The sequence below is a fragment of the Panthera tigris genome, chromosome C2 (assembly GCF_018350195.1).
Source record: "Panthera tigris isolate Pti1 chromosome C2, P.tigris_Pti1_mat1.1, whole genome shotgun sequence".
Classification (NCBI taxonomy): Eukaryota; Metazoa; Chordata; class Mammalia; order Carnivora; family Felidae; genus Panthera; species Panthera tigris.
The window spans coordinates 141,049,903-141,057,777 of record NC_056668.1 but is presented as its reverse complement, the minus strand read 5'-3'; the positions used below and the strand labels follow the sequence as shown (position 1 = coordinate 141,057,777).

At 41.0% G+C, this 7,875-nt stretch overlaps 1 non-coding gene across 1 annotated transcript; it reads right to left on the bottom strand.

The window, feature by feature from the left end:
- Positions 1-2,817: 2,817 nt before the first annotated feature.
- On the bottom strand, positions 2,818-2,926 carry LOC122230819. The gene has a single exon (XR_006207903.1). It is a non-coding gene; the product is annotated as a U6 spliceosomal RNA (small nuclear RNA).
- Positions 2,927-7,875: the final 4,949 nt, after the last annotated feature.

Here is a 7,875-nt window from a genome sequence, read left to right as displayed (position 1 = left end):
TCTGCTCCCAGATGCAAAAAGATTAGAAATCATCATGCTTACATTCCAACAAGAAACAGCTGAGCAAACTGAAAATCAATGGCTTTCCTTGGACCCATCACAGAACTGAGGTAACAAGGCAGTTAACACCCTGTAATCTGGAGAGACAGATGCATGCAGTGACTTACAGCCAAGACCTGCTCACCAGGAGGAGAAGCCACTGGAGTCACAAACTGGTAGCCTCAGGGTCCCCATGGTTGCTACAATTACAGAGAATTTGACTCCTAGGCAACTGACAGGTGTCAAAGGCTTTTCCAAGTAAGGAATGAAACCCGAAGTAAAATATCTACAGAAGCCATGAAATCTAAAAGACAGGTTTGACTACATAAAAACGAAGAAGTTCTGTACAACGAAAGGGGAAAAAGTTAAAAGATAACTAGAAAGTCGGAGGGAATTATTAGCAGCAAAGGTATCAAAAGTTCAATGTCCATAATACATAAATAACACCTTCAAATCATGTTTTTCAAAAAGACAACCTGAGTACAAACAGGCATTTAGAAAAAAAATAGTTGTATTTGGGGAGAATCTAGCAGATTGAGAAAAAATGTTAAGAGATAACATTCAGTATTAAAGGAACACGGATAAAAAGGCACCGTAAAACAGCACTGGTAGGAGTACATTTTGACAGCATTTGCCAAAATATTAAACATGCAGACTTTTTGAGCCACTTCTAGAAATTAGTAAGTGAATATATAGAAATACAGGTATAAAGGGGCGCCATGGTAGCTCAGTTAGTTGGTTAAGGGTCCAACTTCAGCTCAGGTCATGATCTCATGGTTCGTGGGTTTGGGCCTCGAGACGGGCTCTGTGCTGATGGCTCAGAGTCTGGAGCCTGCCTCGGATTCTGTGTCTCCCTCCTTCTCTGCCCCTCCCCACTCACACTCTGTCTCTCTTTCTCTCTCTCACTCTCTCTCCCTCTCTCAAATAAACATTTTTTAAAAATTTTTTAATTAAAAAAAAGAAGAAACGTCATGCTTCGTTAAAAAAATAAAAAAGAGGGGCGCCTGGGTGGCTCAGTCGTTTGACTGACTTAGGCTCAGGTCATGATCTCACAGTCCGTGAGTTGGAGCCCCGCGTCAGGCTCTGTGCTGACGGCTCAGAGCCTGGAGCCCGCCTCAGATTTTGTGTCTCCCTCTCTCTCTGCCCCTCCCCACTCATGCTCTGTCTCTGTCTCTCTCTCTCTCTCTCTGTCAAAAATAAACATTAAAAAAAAAATTTTAATAAAAATAAAGAAAAAAGAAATGTATGCATGAGGAAGTTCTTGTTACATTGTTTCCAACACAGAAAAATTGGAAACATTCTAATATTTGCCATTAGGAACTGCTAAGAGTAGGTATACCCATTCAGTAAGGTTCTATGCATGTGATAAAGGCCTGTTGTAACTCATCTACTGCCTTAAGAAAATGTCCACAATTTGTATTTAAATAACAAAATCATGATAAATATTCAGAGACTTAAAACAAAGTACTTAATGTATGTATTCAAGACCTCTTTTATGGCCCCACAATGAAATTTTACAGTTTTCTTCCAAAAGGACCTTTACAGTTTTAGTTAAGTTTATTTCTGCATGGTTTATGTCCTGTAATGCCATTATGAATGGAACATATTTTTCTATTATATTTCCTATATAAATTTCTATACAGTTTATATAAAATGTATTAATACTTTTACATAAGAAATCTCCTGATTTTGTATGTTAATTTATAATTGGGCTTCTTAACGAATCATCTTATTGTTTCTAGCAGTTTCATTTCCTACCCCTTCTATTTTTTATATTTCCTTCTCCACACCCCAAGAGGAGCTGTTAAATATGATTGCAGTTCAGGGGAATTTTACTGCTAAACACCTGGGAAAAGAGAGTAGGGAACCATAAAATTACACATATTTGGAAAGAAAACAGTTTTACAAAATCAAGTAAGTAACTATGTGGTCTGTGAACTAAGGTTCCTAAAGTCGGTCTCCATCTAGGCCACGGTATTGTTCACATACTTGTTAAGCTTTCTCCAAATGAAACTTGGGCAGGAGCACAGTATGTAAAAACTGTGCTGGTCTGACGCTGCCATAAAAATTACTCTTTTTGAGGGGCGCCTGGGTGGCTCGGTCGGTTAAGTGTCCGACTTCGGCTCAGGTCATGATCTCAAAGTCTGTGAGTTCGAGTCCCGCATCAGGCTCTGTACTGACAGCTCAGAGCCTGGAGCCTGTTTGGGATTCTGTGTCTCCCTCTCTCTCTGCCCCTCCCCTGTTCATGCTCTGTATCTCTCTGTCTCAAAAATAAATAAATGTTAAAAAAAATTTTTTTTAAAAATTACTCTTTTTGAATCTATGGGGGTCCCAAGATAACTTTTGGACACAAATAAATAAGGCATTTGCTACAGTCCTAAAGGCATGTTCTATGATCAACATATTCTAGGCTTTGATTTGGCTTGAAGGAACCAAAAGACAATGTTTTAAAACATATTTAGCCAATTCTTGAAAATCCCTACCTGTTGACCTTATAAACATACCACAGTGAGTGATTAAAATTTCAGTGTTTCATGGGGCCCCTGGGTGGCTCAGTCTGGTTAAGCGTCTGACTCTTGGTTTTGGCTCAGGTCATGATCTCACAGTTCATGGGTCCAAGCCCCACACTGGGCTCTGTGCTGACAGCACGGAGTCTGCTTGGAATTCTCTCTCTCTCCCTCTCTCTCTCTGCCCCTCCCCGACTCATGCTGTCTCTGTCTCTCTCAAAAAAATAAACTTAAAAACAAAAATTTTTAATCCCAACGTTTCTGCTGATTTTTTAATATGAAACGCTTCACGAATTTGTGTTGTCATCCTTGAGCAGAAGCCATGCTAATCTTCTCTGTATGGTTCATTTTAAAAGTGCACGTGCTGCCGAATTGAGCACCGTTTCTGCCGATCTTATGCCTTTATGAAGATTATCAATTTAAGAAAGGTCTTACTCTGTACACCCACAGCTGCTTCTCCAGAAGCCAGGAAAGTCAAATCAAAAGTGGAAAGAAAGCAAAAAACTTTGAAAACGACGTAGACCAAGGATAGGGCTTTACAACAATGGGGCTTTCGTCCGAAACTGTGCCTGGTACAAATCATTCTTCCAGTTCCATTTACATAATTGGCTAAGCTGAGAGGTCTGCCGTCTGGCAAGCACTCACTTATAAATTTGGTTCTTTCAGTCCTATGTCAGGTAGAGGAGGCAGCTGTGCTGTGGAACTTCTCTTACTCTCCTGGCACACATCTATGTGTGCTTGCATAAAATTCCATCTGCTGGTATATGGAGGGATTTTAATTGCAAGACCGCATTTGGTGAGTGGATGAGATAATACGCCGAAAGTTTTCCACATGATGAAATTACATCTCCCAGCATTCCACTTTTTCATTAACTGACTAGGCTAAACTACATTGTTTCTGAGCAAAAGCCTTTCTCCCCAAATCATGTTTTACAGCAGAAGGAGCTGTCATGCTCTGAGCAATCACACTGACCAGAAGGCTTTCTCTACAGTAAAGCCTGTCACTTGCTAGAGCCTCTATAGAAAGTACAGTATGGCACAGGGATTAAATGAGTATCTTTGGTAACTGCCTTGTCATGACTGGTATAAAGAGAATAAATACACAGTTGAGGGAAATTACAGCTATCCAGACGTACACTACTGAATTAGCTTAGCCTCGACTGAACACACTAATCATTTTCTCCTTAACATGCCTGCTTTCGCTTCTCCTTCTTACAAGTTAATTGTACCCCCGACCCCAGGCTTAGGCTACACTCTAGCTTTCTGTATGGGTTTAAGTCTGGATTTGCAAGCTACAGAATTCAATACCTCCTCTCACAGCCAGATGAGGTACGTTAAGTTCTGTCCGTGCGTCCATTTCTTCCTCCCACTGCCCTGAATATGCTGAATATTTGTTTTATGCATCAAGTATTCTGATGAAATGTCTGATATCATTCTGATTTTCTTTCCATTGTAGGTAATCTGTCTCTTATCACCGGTAGTCTTTAGGATTTTCTTTCCATCCCTCGTGTTTTGAAGTTTCACTACAATATGTTAATTTTTGTGGAAGGGATAAGGTCTGTGTGTCCACTCATTTTTTTTGACATATGGATCTCCAATTGTTCCAACACCGTTTGCCGAAAAGATTATTCTTTCTCTATTGAAGTGCCTTTGCTCCTTTGTCAAAGATCTGCGGGGTCTATTTCTAAGCTCCCCATTCTCTTCCATTGATCTATGCTAATCTATGCTATCAGTTTGCCCTACAAAAAAGGTCTGCAAATATAAACTCCCACCAACACTGTTTTATGTTGACCTTTTATCCACATCCCCATCAACACTGAATGTTATCTTTTAAATTCTTTTCTAATCTACTAGACTACTCCCTTCAAAAAAAAAAATCTTTTTTTTTCAAAATGCCTGCTTACCCTTTAATGTCTTGCGTGACATTTTTAAATTTTTTAATGTTTTTATTTATTTTTGAGAGGGAGGCCTCGAGTGGGGGAGGGGCAGAGAGAGAGGGAGACACAGAATCTGAAGCAGGCTCCAGGCTCTGAGCTGTCAGCACAGAGCCTGACGCAGGGCTCGAACTTGTGAACTGGGAGACCATGACCTGAGCCACTTAACCTACTGAGTCACCCAGGCATTGGGTGACATTTTTAAATTATCTGTTTACATGTTATACATTGACCTTTCATTTCCAATTTGTAAATAGCTCCTTCCAGTTTCCTAGTTACCTTTTAACTTTTTTTTTCCTTTGATTGTACAGAAGTTTTTCATTGTTATGTAGACAAACACATCTTTTAAATTTTTATTTCATTTCATTTCATTTTAAGAGAGAAAGCACGCATGAGCAGAGGAGAGGGGCGGGGGGGGGGGGGTACCTAAGTTGGGCATGGAGCCTGATGCAGGGCTCAATCTCATGACCCTGGGACCAGGACATGAGCCGAACTCAAGAGTCAAACACTCATCCAACTGAGCTGCCCAGGTGCCCCGACAAACCCATCTCTTAGATTTCATGGCTTGTGTAAACATTTTACTTCCAGGTTTCATTTCTGACTTTAAAAAGCCTTTGGCACCTGCCAGGTGCCTAAGAGTCAAATTCTCAGTCTAATCATAGCAACCATGTGGAACCTGTGGTTTACATATTTTCATCTGAAATTTTTGCTTTCTCATCTCAACACTCTAATATTCTTTTTTAACGTTTATTTATTTTTGAGACAGAGAGAGACAGAGCATGAACGGGGGAGGGTCAGAGAGAGGGAGACACAGAATCTGAAACAGGCTCCAGGCTCTGAGCTGTCAGCACAGAGCCCAACGCGGGGTACGAACTCACGGACCGCGAGATCATGACCTGAGCCGAAGTCAGACGCTTAACCGACCGAGCCACCCAGGCGCCCCTCAACATTCTAATATTCTTAACATTGCTTTACATTTGACCTAGCTAATACATCTAATACCACCTCAATTAGTGTTTCTGTCTTGCAGAAAAGAAACCCCCAGCACAAAGTAGGTAAAAAAAAAAGTATATTCCACTCCTAGGTATAAAGCCCAAAGAATTGAAACCAGGTGTTGAAACAAAAAACAGATGTTTATAGCAGCACTATTCACAAAAGCCAAAAGAAGGAAACAACCCAAATATCCATCAAATGATGAATGGATACACAAAATGTGGTACATCACACACTGGAATAGTATTCAGTCATTACTAGGAATGAAATATTGATACCCGCCACAACCTAATGAACCTTGAAAACATTATGCTAAGTAAAAGGAGCCAGATGCAAAAATTCACATATTGTATGATTCCATTTAGACGAAATAATCAAGAATAAGTAAATCCCTAGAGACAGAAAGCAAATGAGTGGTTGCCAGGGACTGTGGGGAGAGGGTAATGAAGACTGACTGCATAACGAGTATGGGGTTTCTTTATGAGACGATAAAAATGTTCTGAAAACTACATAGAGGGAATGGTTGCACAACATCTGTGAACATACTAAATGCCACTGAATTGCACACTTAATTTCTTTTCAGTTTACTTATTTATTTTGAGAGAGACAGAGAGAGTGCGAGTGGGGTAGGAGCAGAGAGAGAGAGAGAAAGAGGGAGAGAGAGAGAATCTCAAGCAGGCTCCGCACTGTCAGTGCAGAGCCAGAGGTGGGGCCTGAACTCACGAAACCGTATGATCCAGACCTGAGCCAAAATCAAGAGTCGAATGCTTAACCGACTGAGCCACCTAGGCACCCCTGAACTGCACACTTTAAATGGTTAAGTTTATACTATGTGAATTTTACCTCAGTTCTTCTTAAGTACAAATAGATAATAAACATTTCCTTCTAAGGTAGGGATCGTAATTTCTACCTACTGTAAATGCCTGTTATAATGCTTAGATGATACACAGAAAGTTAGAGCATGGTACAAATACAGCATGATCAAATATATCATAATCATGATTATTTTCCTCTCTAGGACAGATTTTGCCTTCCTTTCAAAGCTTCTCAGCTGTGGTTTGTCATTCGTAAATCTGTTAGGACAACAAATTGCTTCGTTTTCACCACTGCCCTGCTTGAATTTCAATAAAAGGAAGGTCATGGTTAAAATTCTAGCCCATCTCTGTCCCTGCTCCAATTAGGAGCAGGCAGCTGCTGTTCCTACTGACTGGATTACAAACTGTGGACTCAAAAAAAGCACAAAAGGCAGTAACTGTGAGCCTCTTCTCTAAAGAAGAGTTCACTTTGGTGTTGTTGTTTTATTTTCTTATTCAAAAATAAAAATTTTTTAAATATGTATACATTTTTTTAATATTTATTTATTTTTTAGAGAGAGACAGAGACAGAGTACAAGTGGGGGGAGGGGCAGAGAGAGAGAGAGGGAGACACAGAATCCGAAGCAGGCTCCAGGCTCTGAGCCGTCAGCACAGAGACTGACATGGGGCTCAAACCCATGAACCGTGAGATCATGACCTGGGCCAAAGTCAGATGCTTAACCGACTGAGCCATCCAGGTGCCCCCAAAATTAAACATTTTTGAGCACCAACTATATGTCAGGTACTTGGGATACATTTGCCAACAAACCAGTCAAAACGCCAGTTCTTGTGGAGCTTGCCTTCTGTAGAGGGAGAGAGAAAAAATCATAAAAAACTTAGTAAGGAAGCAAATTTTGTAGTATGTTAGAAGGTGATAAAGTGCTACGGGAAAAGGGAAAGGTGATGAGCATCAAGAGTGTAAGAGGGTAACATTTCTAATAGGCGATCTGGCTGAGCTTCCTTGGGAGAGTAGCATGTGAACAAAGATGTTAAGGAACAAAGAGACAGATCTCTAGGAATCTAACACTCATCATGCAGAGTGCTTGGGGCAGGGCCTCGGCAGATGTCCTAAGGCAGAAGCATGTGAGAGCCTCAGCACAGAGACCAGTGTGGTCAGAAAGGAATAAGCGATGGGAGAGAAGATGGAGATGAGATTAGAGGGGTAAAGGGAGAAACAGATCACGTCCGTCCTCCTAGGTACTTGGAAGGACTTTGGTCATGAGCAAACAGCAAGGTTCTGAGCAGAGGCCTGGCTCGTGTCCAGCTTGACTGCTCATTACTCCAGGGGGGGTTCCCTCGATGACACTAGCTCAACATACCACCTAAGTCATCTGCTTCTTGTGCCCATTTCGGAACCTTCTTAACCCTGCCTCTTTAGCCACTTTCACAGTTACTAGCTCTTTGACTTCCTTTGTCCCAGAACAAGTAGAGCATATGCCCTGCCTTAAGCTGCACCAAACACCATGTGCTTTCTGCCCAGGGATCCCTTTGAGGCCAAACCAAGATGTCTTCCAAATCACTTGGAATTCTTTTTTTCTTTTTTTTAAT